Here is a 17,865-nt window from a genome sequence, read left to right on the forward strand (position 1 = left end):
TTGACCAAAATAAATTATCATTAAACATAGGTAAGACCAAATTCATGGTCTTTGGAAATTATAAATCAAATAGCCAAATTCAAATTCACATAGATGGAATACAAATAGAAAGAGTTAAAAAGATAAAATTTCTGGGTGTGATCATAGAAGAAAAAATTAGCTGGAAGCCTCACATCCAACATGTTCAAAACAAACTGTCAAAAAGTATTTCATTATTAGCAAAGGCAAAACATTTCTTGAACTATAAATCACTACTCATTCTCTATAACTCATTGATCCTACCCTATTTAAATTACTGTTCGGAGGTTTGGGGGAACACATACAGTCTTTGTGCATATTACAGAAAAGAGCTGTGAGAATAATATACAATGCAGGTTACCGGGACCACACAAATGAATTATTTTTACAATCTAAATTACTAAAATTTATAGATCTAGTTAATTGCAATACAGCAAAACTAATGTTTAGAGCCAAGAATAACTTATTACCAGGACATATACAGGGGATATTCTTTGAAAGGGAGGGAGGTTATAACCTCAGGGGCCAACTTAATTTCAAAATTATCAATAGACGCACAACACTGAAGAGCTTCTGTCTGTCTACCTATGGTGTAAAACTTTGGAACAGCCTGAGCATAGATCTAAAACAAAGTAAAAACATATCACAATTTAAAAAAAGATATAAAGAAACTTTTTTCTCAAAATACAGGGGCGAATAAAAATGTAGATATATATATATATAGATTTATTTAATATGTGTAGATATATAGATTAATATTATGGAAACATGTTATATATATGTATATGTATGTATATGGATATATAGTGATATATTATACATACAGTATTTATGTATGAATATATCTCTGTTAATATATATGGATATATAGTTATATGTAGATATGTTGGTAAATGGATGTATATTTATGTTGATATATAGACTTATATTATGTTTTTTTTTGTGTTCTATAAGTAACCTCATTGATTCTCTTGCTATTTTGGAAAAATGAATATAAGATTTGGGGGTAGGACCTGATAAGTATATACTTCAATCCTACTCCCTTTCGAATATGCTGGTGGATCTGCGAGGTCTGCCTTGTCTTTTTTTGTTTTGTTTTTTTTTACTTTTTAGTATTGTTCTTTCTAATTTGCATATTCGAAATAAAGCTCAAAAATAAAATAAAAATAAAAAAATAAAATAAATTATCTTATTATCTTTAAAAAAGTAATATTCCTCAGCTCAGTCTGTGGGAAATACACTCAAAATTAATTCTAAAATCAAATACTGATGCCAGCCCACTACACATATAATCAGCTAATGTTAGAAGAAATGAAAGCGACACCACTGTTACAATTCAACCATTTTTAACGTTTAATGTTTGCAATTTACATTGCAAACGTTACGCATCGTGGGTCTGCCCTCTCTTCGCTGCAAACAATGTGCATCGCGCTCCGTTTTTTGCATCTGGGAGTTTCTGTACAGTATTGCAGACGAACATATCGGGAAAGCAACTGCCTGTCGGTCGGTGTGTAAAGTCTGCTTTGCGCTAAAGCGCTTCATGCACAACTTTAATCGTTTTCCTGGCCACAAACCTACGAGGGTCATTAAGACGGAGTTCCACCAACTGGCAGGTCAGCATCGCTTATGGCCCTATTCCACTAGTATCTACTCAGCTCGCTTCCACCCGCCACGGCCCCGTCTTGCGCTTTTCTACTACGGGCCAAGGCGGGCAAGCCATATCACGTGCTTTTGCAGATGTATTAGTGTGGTGGAGGACTTGCTGCTCCATTTTTTGACCCTAGATAGATTCACCAGGAACTCGCACAACTCTGGGTTAACCAACTCTGGGTTACTTGAGTTAATTCATAACCGGTGTGTTGGAACCAACTGAGCGGGTTTAGTCGTCATGGGTTCAAGAAACCTCAAGATGAGACTATAACTCAGTGTTTGTTAAACCTCCTTCTTGGAATACCCCCCTGCCGTCCTGGTAGGTAAGCAACTGGCACCTGCTCTCCGGCCTAGCTTAGCTCCCTGGGTTTGGCTCGCCATTGTGTTTCAAGTCCTCCAAGATCATTCAGGTCTGAAAAGAAACCTGGCCTGAACACAAAAAAGGCCAATAATAAATACATTTCCAAAACAATAATTTCAAAACAGTTCTATAAATCATACAAATCAAACAGTGTTTTTTGCAAATCAAAATAGTCTTCAAAACCTCTATCAAAATAACCAAAATCAAACAAACAAACCAACCAAACATTTCAAAACAGTCAGAGTAACTCACCAATTCTCTATAGCTCATCAGCTCATCAGTAATATCAGCGGGTCATTAGGAGTAAATGGAGTCTAAAATGTGAAGATTTGATAGTTAGGATGTTTAGTTTAAATGACGAAATGTTTGTAGAGAGAAAGCATACAGACCTGCCACAGCCAGTGATGTCACCTCACTGTCTGTAGCAAAGTGATGGCTTTAAACTGTGGGTGGGGTGTAGTGGCAATCACTGAGTAGAACCTGGTGTGAGGGATTAAGTGAGTGAGTGAGGTGGTGAGTGTAGTAAACTTTTTTAGTAGTGCAGTGGCACAACCACATTTTAACACTGGGTTACAAACAATAACAGCAGCACGACGGATAATGAACAGCCCAGTAGAAGTCGCTTTGTTTCTCGGCCCTGTAGTTCGCCTTTTCCAGCCAGAGTCATTATAAAGGTGAATGTGGGCTAACGTGTCTGCTGGGACTGTGTCTGCTGGGACTGTTGTTCGGGCTTTTGCAAAAGCCGGCATGTCCGAGGGGCCGCACGGCACAGAAAGTGACTGACAGCGAGGAAATTCAGACTGGCGCAGCTGAATTAGCGGAGCTCTTTAATGCAGAAACAGAGAATGAGGACTTTGAAGGGTTTGATTAATGTAAAAACTGAAATAAAATACAATCAAACTAAGTTTTGCTCCCGCTCTATTTTTAAATAAGCACACTTGTGTGCTTGTGTGTGTGTTCTGCAGCGGGTGTGTGTGTTTTGCGGCGCGCGTATGTGTTTTGCGCCGCGCGTGTGTGCAGCTCCGTGTCTGTAGACTGCGCCTTTTGGGACGGTGCGCATAATGTGTGTTTTAAATCCAAAAATTACACACAAAACTGAGGGTGCGCCTTTTTACACGGTGTGCCGAATGGTCGGGAAAATACAGTAGTCTCCTCCTCACTCCAAAAGTGTGGCGTGGTCTTGCGTTTCGCCATGTTTATGAGTTTATAAGTACTATATTATACCATATTATAAGATTCCTTGCGAAAAGAACATGCGCAGAAGACAAATTCCTGTTCCTTTTGATGGGGATATTCCGTTAGGCTATACATGACTGAATATTCGGGTTATAAAAGGAGTACACCAGGGGTCATGTTCGGGTTTTTAAAAACCGGAATATGAGCAAATTCCGGTTATTCAAAGGAGTTATTGGTGTTTACATAGCCGTGCAAAACCGGGTTATTGCCAATATTCCGGTTAGAAAAGGATTATTGACTGCATGTAAACGCAGTCTTGGATCCGGACCTTAATGGTTAGTAGAGGAACCGCAGATCTAGATCCAGATCCTTGTGGTCAACCCCAAGTCCATATCTGGACCCTCGTAGTCCGTAGTAGAACCGATGGTCTCGATCCGGACCCTCATGGTCGGTAGTGAAACTGTACATCTGGAACCAGACCCCTAGTGGTCTGTAGAGGAACTACAGGTCTGGATCCAGACCCTAGTGGTCTGTAGAGGAACAAAGGTGCTGGGATCTGAGGAAGAGTCTGTGCAGTCCTCCACCAGACGGGCTCGTGGAGTAGCAGCTCTACAGGAGGGTGGACTGCAGCAGCTATGCATTGCAGGTGATCAAGTCGTAAGGAGGATAAGAAGAGCCTGTTGCCAGCCCTTCGGTGCCATAGTGTTATCATACTGTGGTAACTCCAAGCCTGTTCCTCAACTGAACCATCTTGTGTTCCTCAAATGGTAATTTTCCACTAGTACCTATTCAGCCCGACTCGATCCTTTCCACTAGGGGTCTAACTTGCCAAGTAGATACTTTTTCTGTATCTACTCTGCCGAGGTTCTAAGTTCTACACGCCACCGATTGGTCAGGGGGTTGGCCCAATTGCACAATCGTGTATGTCACAGCAGCTTCGCTCCTACTTCCGATCTGGGTATTGAAAAGAAACGAGGGCGAGGTGAGGCGAGGCGAGGCGAGGCGAGGCGAGGCGAGTAAAAGCACCAAAAGGTTACCTCTAGGGCAATGTGTAATTTGCATCAGCACTTTACAAACTCTACCACTTAAGCACCTAGCACTTTAACTTATATGGTCCCTTAATTGCTGGTTTATCAATGGTAATATGTTTTATTGCTTAATGTTTTTTATCTAGCGCATTCATTTTCATTTCATTTCTCTACTTGCATTTTCATAGGTTACCTCCACATGCATTCTGGACCTAATATTTGCAACCTCCTGGCTGCTGTTTGACCAACTGCAAACCCTCCGTGAAGATTCTGGACTTCCTCCCCTCAGCTACAGCAGAACGTGTCTGCTCTCCAACCTACTCGGCACTGGACCTCACTTTGAGTTCAGGATTCAGCTGTCTCCATTAACTTGGCATGCCTCCACCTGGACTCGTCCTGCCTGATCCCACACTGTACATCCGTGCCTGGTGGATCTTTCATCATCTCAACAAGTGCCCGAATCCACCTTACTCCAAAACAAACCGTGCCCAGCACAGTCATTGTTATCTTCAGAAATAAACTCCTGAAAACCCTTTTCTTACTAAAAGTGTTTTGCATGTGGGTCAGGGTCCAAAAACCATGACAGAAGGTCTGGATCCTAACTCTAGGAACTGCAGGTCTAGAGCCAGGTCCTACTGGTCAGTAGAGGAACTTCAGGTCTGGATCCGGACCTTAGTACAGGGGTGGGCATTCCTGGTCCCGGGGGCAGGTGTCCTGCAGGTTTTAGATGTTTCCCTGCTTTAACACACCTGATTCTAATTAATCATCTTGATCAGCTTGTCATCATGTAAAACCTGTAGGACAGCGGCCCTCGAGGACCAGGAATGCCCCCCCTCCCGCCTTAATAGTAGAACCGCAAGTCTGGATCCAGATCCTAGTGGTCAGTAATGGCGCTTTTCCACTAGTACCTACTCAGCTCGCTTCTACCCGCCACGCCCCCGTCTTGCACTTTTCCACTACGGGCCAAAGCGGGTGGACCCGTGCCAAGCAGATACTTTTTCTGTAACCATTCTGCCGAGGTTCTAACCGGGCTGAGCCGGGACTATATCTGACGTCATCACCCTCCACGCCACTGATTGATTCTACAAATATCCCCCTACTTTCCAAGTAATAGACTAGCCTATTAGTAACCATCCTTTCCATTGTTTTACACAAAACAGAAGTCAAAGCTATAGGTCTGTATGAATTTGGGCTTGAAGGGTCTTTGCCCGGTTTCAGAATTGGGACTACAACTGCATGCTTCCACTCTACAGACAACTTCCCACATTCCCACACTGCATTAAAAAATGAAACAATTTCATCCAGTGATGTGCACCTCACTGTCTGTGATGGCTTTAAACTGTGGGTGTGGCGTAGTGGCAATCACTGAGCGGAACCTGGTGTGAGTGATAAGGGAGTGAGTGAGTGAGCTCACTTATCACTTTTAAAAGCTGTTTTAAAAGCTGTTTTAAAAGTTTTAAAGCTGGTGAGCAGAGGTGTCAAAAGTATTCACATTCATTACTCAGGTAGAAGTATAGATACTAGAGTTTAAAAATACTCCTGTAGAAGTGGAAGTATCAACTCAAGTTTTTTACTCAAGTAAAAGTATAAAAGTACTGGTTTCAAAACTACTTAAAGTATAAAAGTAAAAGTAATGTAAGGGGGAAAGAGCCATTAAGGACAAACGCCATTGAAAATGAATGCATCTTAGTATAATGCAAATATAGAACCATATATGTGTACTATTGAGCATTAACATGTGTTTCAGAGAGCAGAAGATATGATGACTAGTATAAGTATTGTAATGGTGATGTAGACGGGTGATAAGGAACGATCAGATCCATAGGGGTTCTGTTTTACTCTCAGCCGCTCGCGGCTCCAACTGATTTCTCATCTCCGCCGACATGAACAAAGGGGTTGCGCAATCGAGTACGTCACAGCAGCTTCACCCCAACCCGCCCACTTCTCACCTGGCTGTGGACCTGCAGGTCTGGATCTGGACCCTAGTGGTCGGTAGAGGAACTGCAGGGCTGGATCCAGGTCCTAGTGGTCAGATCTTGCCTACTGGCTCTCAATTATGAAAGAACTGGAACCCAACACAAGACACTATCAATCCCTGCTGAAGTGTGGGATCAGAGCATTTAGATGACAATAGACGATGAACTAAATTTAATCTTTAAACTAATTAATTTTACTTGAAATCCAGGAAGATAGACGAGATTGAAGAAATCTGCAAAAACCTCAACAGAAGCTTAGTCGCATCATTTTGTATAATCTGTTGCATGTTTAGGGTAATTTCAGGACGTCCTACAAAGAAGGAGTCTGATCTAGAAATAATGGGTGCATTGACTGCTTTCTGCTTCAGTGTGAGACAGGAATTGATTCCCTCCACGGCTACTTACTGCACAGTCTCTAACTGCACAGTCTCTAACGCAGATCCAAAGTCAACAAACTCAGTCTGGGTTTGATAACAGGAAGTCCTCCAGGTCTCCATTTCATCCAGACATGTTTGTAGTCCAGAGAGACCAGTGTTTGATGATGAAGAGCATGACTTTAGCTCAAAAATCTCTCCCCAAATTCAAAAATCTCAGTTTGTGTGTGTTTCACTGCTGCGTTGCTGTGGAAACACACACGTCCTTTCCCAAGAAACCTCAGCACAGCAGTTGCTCGACGTCAAGGGGCAGGGCATTCGTCAGCAGAGGAGCCCTCCTCCTCCTCCTCCTCCTCCTCCTCCCCCAGGCTCCTCCTTGGTGCATGTGGACATAAAACTGCTGTGAGAGCTCACTGAAGTTCTGCCAGCGTTCATTTTACCTGAAGCGAGTCTACCTACTTGATCGTGACAACATGATGAACCCACTGGAGGTGAGTGAAGCAGCCAACCTGCAGTCAATCTGTATTGATCACTGATCATTTATTGAAGTGTCGATTGTCAGGAGCAGATTTAAGAATCTGGATCTGAAGTGCTTTGATACACCTTTTTACACCTGATTTAAACTGCAGTCCAAGTTTAAATGTTTACACCTGATTTAAACTGCAGTCCAAGTTTAAATGTTTACACCTGATTGAAACTGCAATCTGAGTTTAAATAATTGCACATGATTTAAACTGCAGTCCAAGTTTAAATGTTTACATCTGATTTAAACTGCAGTCCGAGTGTAAAGGTTTACGACTGATTTAATCTGCAGTCCAAGTGTAAAGGTTTACGACCGATTTAAACTGCAGTCCAAGTTTAAAGGTTTACGACTGATTTAAACTGCAGTCCGAGTTTAAATGTTTACACCGTGGCAGACACAATTACAGACCTCGCACCCATCAGGATTGTAGGGAAGGGGGCGTGGTCACGTAGAGATTTATGGTTGCTTAGTTACGCGTCTTCTCTGTCAGTTGCCAGTGGTCAGTTGTTATTCCGTTGTCGGCAGTACTCGAGTTGAGGGGGGATGAGGGGGGATGGCATCCCCCATGAAATAAAAATGGTCAAAATCATCCCCCCTGTAAAACTGCCACCCCCCCTTTCCATCCCTTATGTCATTTCATCAATAAATGTGGTTTTACTGCTATTTCAACATTTAAAGTCATCACCAGAAAAATAACACCAGAAAAATAACTTATTTGACCATTTTCACCTGTTTCAAGTAAATTTTCACTTGAAATAAGTAGAAAAATCTGCCAGTGGGACAAGATTTATCATCTCATTAGAAGCAAAAAAAATCTTGTTCCACTGGCAGATTTTTCTACTTATTTTAAGTGAAAATCTACTTGAAACAGATGAAAATTGTTGTTTTTTCCAGTGATGAGTCTTGTTTTAAGTGTAATGAGATTTTTTTTACTAAAATGAGACATTTTCACTAGAAATAACACAAATATTCTTGTTAAGATTTTGAGTTTTTGCAGTGATCCATTTTACTTATCCTGTGAAGGACAGAGTCATATTGATAAGTTCAGAAAAGTGTTTTTTATTGTTGTGTTTTGATGTATTTGATGTAAGCCCAGTGGATATTTAAAGCTTACAGAAGGCTGCATTTAACTGCTGCTATGTCATTCCTGCAGTATTTCTGCAGCTGTTTTGGTCACTGCTATTATTTGTAATATATTATATTATTTGTATTCAGCAAAAATTATCTGTCCCCATATGATAAAATCCACCATCCCCCCTGATTTCTTTTTACAACTCGAGTACTGGTTGTCGGGAATAAAGGGCTGCGTCCGAAATTCCATAATTCCATCCTAATGAGTATGCAAAAACAGCATGTGTATACTTTTTAGTATATACTATTTAGTATGGCATTTCGGACGCACCGAAAGGCTTGTTTACCAACTTCTGGAGTCGTGCTTCATCCTGCCACCACGCCTGATTTAAACTGCAATCCAAGTTTGAATGTTTACACCTGATTTAAACTGCAGTCCAAGTTTGAATGTTTACACCTGATTTAAACTGCAGTCCAAGTTTGAATGTTTACACCTGATTTAAACTGCAGTCCGAGTTTGAATGTTTACACCTGATTTAAACTGCCTTGAAACATTCTGAAAGGGCCTATTTGGTCTAAAACATGATTGTTAGATTTCTCGTGTGATGTTCATGAATTCACGACCATCTGATCTGGTGTAATTTTGTCTGAAGTGGTCTTCAGGGGTCTACAGCAGTTTGTGAGGGTCCAGAGTGGTTTGACATGTTCTTGTCATTAAAATGTTTTTTTAAATTAGTCGTGGTGTCAGGTTGAAGGTTCATGCAGAGGCCTGTTTGTTGCTGACAGGTGAGGGTAGAGGGGGTGTGTCTTCCTCAGGTATGCAGGCAACAGATCAGTGCAGTCCCGTTGCTCTGAGTCAGCAATCAGAGTTCAGACTTTATCTCAGTTACCTGCTGCTACACCTGCTGCAGCTTTCAGTCACTTCCTGTTGGTCTTTATCCCCCATGTTGAACTGTGTGTGTCTGTGTGTGTGTGTGTACTTGCAGGTGTGTGCTGTGTCTGTGGTGCTGATGAGTTCCATTACTGGAGTCATAGCGTCGTGTCCTAATCCACTATGTCCTGAAGGTAATGTCTCCCAGTGAAAGTCATGGTAATGGTTTGTAGGACGACAACACACTCATGCATGTGTGTGTGTGTGTGTGTGTGTGTGTGTGTGTGTGCAGGAATGTTTGTGACGAGGAACTGCGCTCAGAGTAAAGAGTTGGGGGTTGGTGTGACATGCCAGCCATGCACCGACTGCTCAGGTACTGTTGGTTCTGGTTTTTGTCATACAGTAGTACCAGAATGGGACAGAGCCCAGGTCTGGTTGTGGTTCTGCTCATGGTGCCTTTCCCTGGTATTCTGGTACTGATCCTATAATAAATTAATACATATTCATTTATTTATATTATATATATATATATATATATATATATATATATATATATATATATATATATATATATATATATATATATATATATATATATATATATACATATACACACATACCCAGGGGCGCCTTCAAAAATGTTTCATAGGGGGGCCATTTAAATCTTTGGGGTGGACACCAAACCTAAAAGCCATCATTACAGGATTCTATTATACTGTTGTGGTATACAGACCAGAAATACTTTTTTTTTTCTACCTTCTAACTTATCTGCATATATATTAATGGTTAATACCATGTTGGTAAAAACCTAAGGCATATATATATATATATTTGATTTGATTTGAACTTTTTATTTACGTGTCATGCACATGATGTGCCCAGCCCGAGTGGGCTTACAAGACACCAAAAAAGACAGAAAGGAACATAAAGCAAATGAAGGCCAGACAACAGACCTGGTACCAATTAAACATATAAACAATCCTGACGCTTTCTCCAGGCTTCAGAAACAAAATGAGCCAACTTAAAAACATTGAAGCTAAACAACCCGTCCATTCTATCATCGTCAGAGCACCAGAACATTTCCGTTTTTTTAACAAACATTTCGGTAAATAATGGAATTCTCAGTTCATCATACAGAGGGCAATATAACAAAAAATGTGATTCACTTTCCACTTCATTAAGTTTGCATAATTCACACAACCTTTCATCTTCGGGAATGTATATATATATATATATATATATATATATATATGCATTTTTAATATATAATATGGATCATATATATTTTAATATATCATATATCATATATATATATATATATATATATATATATATATATATATATATATATATATATATATATATATATATATATATATATATATATAATTTATTTTTTATTTATTTATTTTATTATTAGGCTCAGAAATACTTAAAGAAACGCCGACTGATGTGCACTTGGCCCAAATGATTTGGGATGAAACGCATAACTGACGATAGAATCTATGTGACCGGCAAGTGTTTTTTTTTTTTTTATTGAGTTGTTTTATCAAATTTGTAGGGGGGTCCATGGCCACCCCTTGCCACCCCCTGGTGGCGCCACTGCACATACCTATATACTATCTACATTATTTATTTATTTAATAATAATAATGAAATAAGTTTTATATATATCTATTCAGGAGATGTTTTACTAACAATTTGAATTCTTTTATGTTAATAGTTTGCTTAAAGTATTTGGGAAGTGGGTTCCATGCAGACATAGTTCTGTAAATCACCGTTCTTTTACCATAGTTTGCAGTGAAAAGTTACCTCTGAGAGCATGTCTGGTGCTGTAGCTATGATTTTCTGAACTGTAACATAATTCTTTGTATAGAACTTGCATGTTTTTGATATGTACCAGAAGCAACAGCTGATAGATTATTTCAGAAGTCTGATCAGTCCGTCAGAGGACTCATGTTCTGATCTGCTCTGGATCCTGCAGCTGATCACCGGTCCACTCTGGTTCCCTGCTCTTTGATGGCTGACTCTGTGTGTGGCAGCAGAACCACCAACGCCACCACCGCTCCAACCTTCGCTCCTTCAAGGGGTGAGCTCGCCTGCAGCTTCTCCGTCCTCCATCGACACAGTTGTTGATTGACAGGAAGTCTGACCCATCTTCTTCTCTCTCCTCCTCTTCCTCTCACAGCCCCTCCTCCTTCTTCTGAGTGGATGATCTTCGCAGCTGTGTAAGAACCACTGCCATTGATTGAATCTGAATCTGAAGCATTGATGTGTTAAAGTCAACCAATTTTGATCATCTCTGACTCATTAATTTTAGAAAAAAGGATTGCGGTTGTTAAATCTTGCACGCCTCTTTTCAAACTTATGCAACAGAAACGTCAGCAGCGTCATGAGTGCGACCCTGGTTTACAATTTGTTTGGCCACCATCAATATTTTCTTCGTTTTATATTCTAAGGTCACACTTAAAAGTAACTCCACTTCTCTGTCACTCCAAACGAAAGACTCTCGTTCCGTCTTGGATGTAACTGGAAGTTACTCGTGTCATTTGTTGATGTTTTTTCCAGGATTCTGATTGGCTAGCATGACTTTATGCTTCTCGTTACACTGCCCCCTGTAGGTTTGGCTGCTCATAGCACCTTAACAGCGTATTTATGCGGGTTCATGTAAATTATGGTATTTTTCAAAAGGGGGGAAATATCCGATTTTGTAAATACCCGGCTATGTGTAAACGTGGCCTTAGAAGACCTGGTGCAACTAGTCCCCCAGTCCTCGCTAAGACCAGGAGAGTGGACTACATAACTCCAGGTCTTAGATATTTACACCGGCTTCCTGTCTGTCCCAGAACAGATTTTAAATCCTGCCGCTGGTTTATAAATCTCTGAATGGTTCAGGACCAAAATAAATCTCTGATCTGCTGATCCATGATGAACCAATCAGAACCCTAAAGTCCTCGTGGCCACGCCCACTTTCTGGGCCCGGAGTTAGAACCAAACACAACATCTCATTCATTTAATTCTTTTTAACTGATGTCTGACTGTCATTCATTTCTGCTTTTACTCTCTTACTTTTTTGTTATTAAACAAAAAAAGTCAGTTATACAAGTTGCACATCATTACAGTATCAATTGAGTATTTTTTTTCATTAAAAAAGAAGTGAAGGAGAAAATAAAAAATAAATCAATCAATCAATAAATAGAACAAATCATCATCCAAAATCTGATGTAAAGTCAATCCAAAACTAATACCAAATAAATAAATAAATCAAGAAGAAATCAAAAAGAAGATGCATTTGTAAGGGGATAGCAAAAAAGGGATTTTCACTTTCGTCCCTCAAAGATTCTGAGAAGTCACCTTAAAATACTAAATACCCCCCTCGGGAAAAAAAATAAAAATAAAATGAATAAATAAAATAATAAAATAAATAAAAAATACAAATTCTTTGGTACACCATCAGCACAAGTTATCGGTCGACAACAATAGTTATAGAACCAATATATACATTTACCTCATGCAAACTCTTTGACCTTCATATATATCTGTAAACAAAACCTTTGGTTGATAACTGTACTGATAATAATAAAACAAAATATAATTGTAAAACGGTAAAACATTGCATCCAAGTATAACTCTTATGAAAAGATAAAAGAAAGAAAGTTAAGAAAAATTGCAAATAAACAGATGAACAGAACTCTCTGAGTGGAGTTAGGAACTGGGGTTTGTTTTAATTATGCATCATTCAGTAATATATTTAGATGTTGTGATAAAGCTTATTCAGTTTTCCCAGAGACCCTCAAACTGGTTTTGTTCCTGTCTTAAAAAAAAGTTAGCTTCTCCATTTTAAAGATATACTGGACAACCTTAATCCAATCTTCAACTGTTGGAGAATTCTTTGACAACCAGTTCCTTGTGATAGCTTTTTTGCAAGCTAGTGATAAAATATTGTGTATTTGTTTTCAGGCCCCTTGACAGTGTCCGGTATTAATCCTAAACATAAAGTTTCAAATTTTAATGGAATCACAACTCTCTCTTACCTTTTAATGCATTTTATTACAATCTTTTTGTGTAAAGCAGCTGATTGGCTGAGCAGCCAGACCTGACCAGCACATGATTGGTTACATGCTGTGTTGTCTGTCTGCAGATTTGTGTCTGTGTTCCTGTTCCTGCTGGGTCTGGTCCTCACTTGGCTCCTCACCAGAAAGCGTTCACACAAACGTGAGAAGCCCCTCCCTCATCAGACCTGTCAGCCTAAGTGAAGAACCTACTTACCCTGACACTACTACCTGTTTTCCTGTTTGCAGATGTGTTCCTGGCTTGAATGAAGACTGTCTGAACTTCAGAGTGTTGCGAGTTCCTCACAGCAGTGATCCTGCTCCTGATCCAGCGCTCCGCCCACCTGCCGTCCAGATGTGGAGCGGGTCCGATCCTGCCCCCGAGAGCCCAGGCGAGGGCTTTAGTTCAGGCTTAGCTAGACAGGTTCAGCAGATGCAGGCTAGCATTAGGTCAGGGTTAGTTAGGGTTAGTCGGTGAGGTCAGGCTGCAGCCCCTTCGGCCAGCCAATCAGATGTCGGAAAGACTCCTCACCTGTGTGTACCGGGTTAGCACACCGGGACTTCCTGTGTCAGCAGAGCCAGCCAGACACATCGGAACAAAAACAAAAGTCTGGTTTGAATCAAAACTTCTGAAACCGTGATGAGGAGATGAACCTGATCAGGTTCTCGTGTTACTCCTCCAGAGTCATAGAGGGTGTTCGGGGGGTTCATGTTCCCCAACCAAACGAAACCCAGCAATAGAAGGAATGTGCATGACGTCACAGGTTGCGACTTCACAGCAGGTTACGCCCACTGACTGGCAGAAACACTGAGTGGCAGCGTAAACTTTCAGTTTGAGAAACTGGAAAACATCTAAAATGGGAAAGAGCTGTTCTGCGATCGACTGTACTCATAGATTTAGCAAGAAATCAGAGTTTTCGTTTTACAGACTGCCGAAAAATAAGCTTAAGAGAGACAAATGGATCGTTGCAATTCGCAGAAACAACTGGATTCCAGGCTCCGAAACGTGGATTTGCGGTTCCCATTTTGTATCAGGTAATGTTGGATTTTTGGGTAGCTAACGTTAAACGGTCAAATCATAAAGTTCGGTGTCCTCATCAGTTTAATTTCACCAACAAATCCTGCCTTGAAGTCGGACCAAGCGTCAAGACTTTTGTAAGCCTTCAAGCTTTGCTTCGTGTATTTCCCCGGCGTAGAAATGAAGTACGGTATTTTCTGGACTATAAGCCGCTACTTTTTTCATAGGTTTTGAACCATGTGGCTTATACAAAGGTGCGGCTATTCTGTGGATTTTTTTTCCACCGCTCGGGGTGCTCTAACCAGAATTAGAATCAAAACTAAGACAAAATAAATGCATGGAAGAATACGCTACTTCTTCTTTAGCAGATAGAAGTAGGTAGAAGCCGATTTCAAACAGATAAATAAATACTGGTTATTTTCTCTTGGTTCTGTCCCGTTTTAATCAGCAAAGTTGCTGCCGTGTTAAAAAGGATCTATTTAGGTACATACATGTATATCATTTACAGTTCAAAATCATTCTGTGCATTAAGTAAATATTTAATCTAACGACATAAATATCTGCGGCTTGCATATCTTTTTTTTTTAAATAGAGTGGATGCGGCTTGTATATCTTTTTAAAATTATTTTTTTTTAAATAGAGCGGATGCGGCTTATATGCAGGTGCGGCTTATAGTCCCGAAAATACGGTACACATAAATATCAGGAAACTCGATTCGTGGCCAAATATTAATGTCCATGGACCACTGGTTCTTGGGGTAACTGTACGGGTCACTGTCAAGTCCAACTGCCTTTAATTTAAGCCGATAATCAGCTGTTATCCCGTCTTCTCCAGTAGTTGCAGCTGTTTTTGCTGATGTTTTGCCACTCAGTGCGAGTAAGGGGGCTGGTCCAGTGGGGAAGTGACGTCAATGCAAACCCTCTATAGGTCTATTTGAAAGGATAGATAGATAGATAGATAGATAGATAGATAGATAGATAGATAGATAGATAGATAGATAGATAGATAGATAGATAGATAGATAGATAGATAGATAGATAGATAGATAGATAGATAGATAGATAGATACCATCTCACTCCCAGTGTGTTGTGGAGAAGAGAAGGGTGAAACTCTTTTTGCTGGTGGATCTACGTTCCTGCCCTCACCTATGGGACTGTGGGTAGTGACTGAAGGAGCCACGTGAAGGATACAAGTGGCTGAGATGAGGTTCCTCTTCAGGGTTTTGGACTCTCCCTCAGACGGGAGGAGACGTTTAACCATCCAGGAGAGGCTCTGAGTGGAGTCGCTGCTCCTCCACATCCAGAGCAGACGGTTGAGGTGGTGATGTCTCCTGGACGCCTCCTTGGGGAGGAGTTCCAGGCATGTCCAACTGGGAGTCCCCAAGACAGACCCAGGACGCCCTAGAGAGATTACATCTCTCAGCTGGCCACATAATACTGTGGTATCCATACAGAATACTGCGTATTTTCTGTGTTTATATTTAATCATGCATTGAAACCTGACGCTGCAACTTCTTGTCATATTTGATGAGTTGGGAGTGAGAACAGGTTCCCATAATGCACTAGGAGAGTGTCAGGAGTTTGAGTTATAGCTGTAGAGGAACACATGTAGAATGAGTGGAACTTTTCTTATGTGACTGTATGGATGGGACTGGAAACCTTTGGGTTTCTGTCATTCTGGTTTGTTTTTGTGTTTGCTGTCAGTTTCAAACACAGACTGAATATCAAAGATGGACACTGATAAAAGCAAAGCCAACGCACAGTTCCTAAAAATGTAACACCACTAATGGCCAATAGGTAATGTTCCTACAGACTTCTGTTAAAAACTAACAGACTTTACTGTAAATTGATGTGATGGCAATCCAAACCTAAGTGTATGGCTCAGTGGTTCTAAGCCCTAAGCTTACAAGTTAAAAATATTAAGGCAAAAAGTTGTATGTGGTTCCAGAAAGACTGAACATTGACGACTAAATGTTGGAGTCCAGCTTTGAAAATAAGTCAAAACTAAATGATGTCAGTGGCCACAGCCACTTCTGATACCAATCTATGGTTTCTATGCAGGGAAAGCGTCACATGACCAAACTGAAATCTCTGTCCAACTGGTGAACAACATTTGCCATGTGATCGGAAATACTTCCTGCTGTTTTCTCCGCTGTTAACTGAAAACCTACCAGTTGCTTTACTAGTAAACTGTTTAGAAAACAGGATGTTTCAGTGTTTGTGAATGAATGTGGTCATTTTTGTACAAATGAACGTGAAGCCAAAAACCAATAAACGATTAACTTTCCCTCAGGATTTATAATGTGTCCTATCTTTTCTATCTCCCACTGAACCTATATATATATATATAACATAGCAAACAAAGAAGAATGCACACATGCATGAGATAAAATGACAACTTAAATTGGTTTTGTCAGTTTCCTTAGCATCTTTTCACTTTCTGTTTTCAGAGCTATTATTACTATTATTATTATCATCATCGTTATTATTATTATTACTATTATTACCTTTTCGGTCAAAATAATCACAATGTTGACCAGGGAAAACCCTGTGTTATCTTGTTTGTTGATTTTTATGTTTGTGATTGACCGAAATAAATATTAACTAACTAACTAACCTGCAAAATTCCCATCAATATAACATTGCAGTGTGTTGGAAGGGTGGAAGGGTTTAAAATTTTAAATCATGAGACATCAAGGGTTCAAAATTAACCCTAGTAAGACATGACGGGTTTATTACAGCGACTGGTGTAATTTTCTCCGGGGGGGGGGGTTATACCAAACTCCAAAATGGACATATACCAAAAAGCAACCAAATAATGTACTAAAGTATCACATCAGTGTTTTTTTTAACAAATTACATTAACAATAGCAACATTATAATGCAGTTTTTTTTGTACATAAAAGTTTGGCCTTCTATCCTTGAGAGAAGCTCATTTCTCAATGACTCTGGTTAAAGTCAGGGATGTTTTTGACAGGTTTCTTCTCCAGAGAGAGCACGGCCAACGCATGTCAGCTTTACCTACACAATCAAATATATAAAAAATAATTATTTTATGCATTGTGTTCATTTAATTTAAGATAAAATACAAATTAACATAGCACCTCTATACAAATAGACTATTATATTGCTATTACATGGTCTCTATTCTAAGGTGTGTTCCCCACTTCCCCATTTGCACAATACACCACTGTGAATAAAAACATTGTAAAAGACCAACAGCACACACCTGGCTTCTATCTCACCTCTGTAGCCCAGCTCCGAAGGTCACCTGGAGGTCACAGGACAGATAAAATAACAAAAAATGTTTAAGTTCAAGCATCACAGGGAATAACACAATATCAGAAATGTTAAACATATTAATGTACCTGATATTTCGTATGTTGTCTGAAGTGCTGCATGATTCCCTGGACAAAGACTTGGTCGATGGTTGATTGAGGGCTGCAGAGAATGTTGATGTTTTTAAAAAGAGGCTCAAGACCCATCTCTTTAATCAGGCTTTTAACTGACTCTTTATAATTTTCTATGCTCACCCCTATTTTTATTAGATCTTACTACTCTGTCTTGTATTCATCTTTAGTCTTAATCTTTAATAAGTTTTATGTTTTTGTATTGTTTTTATGTAAAGCACTTTGTGCTGCATTTTTTATGCATGAAAGGTGCTATACAAATAAAGATTGATTTGATTAGAAAGCAATGTTTGGCTGATCAAGTCAACCTGTTTCACATCCAGCTTCTCCTGAAACA

At 39.9% G+C, this 17,865-nt stretch overlaps 1 long non-coding RNA gene across 1 annotated transcript; it reads left to right on the plus strand.

Annotated features, from left to right (window-relative positions):
* The first annotated feature begins 11,140 nt into the window (after nt 1-11,140).
* On the plus strand, nt 11,141-13,860 carry LOC133420574 (uncharacterized). Its single transcript, XR_009770607.1, has 3 exons — nt 11,141-11,276; nt 13,190-13,263; nt 13,350-13,860. It is a non-coding gene; the product is annotated as an uncharacterized LOC133420574 (long non-coding RNA).
* Nucleotides 13,861-17,865: the final 4,005 nt, after the last annotated feature.

Source organism: Cololabis saira, chromosome 20 (assembly GCF_033807715.1).
Source record: "Cololabis saira isolate AMF1-May2022 chromosome 20, fColSai1.1, whole genome shotgun sequence".
Classification (NCBI taxonomy): Eukaryota; Metazoa; Chordata; class Actinopteri; order Beloniformes; family Belonidae; genus Cololabis; species Cololabis saira.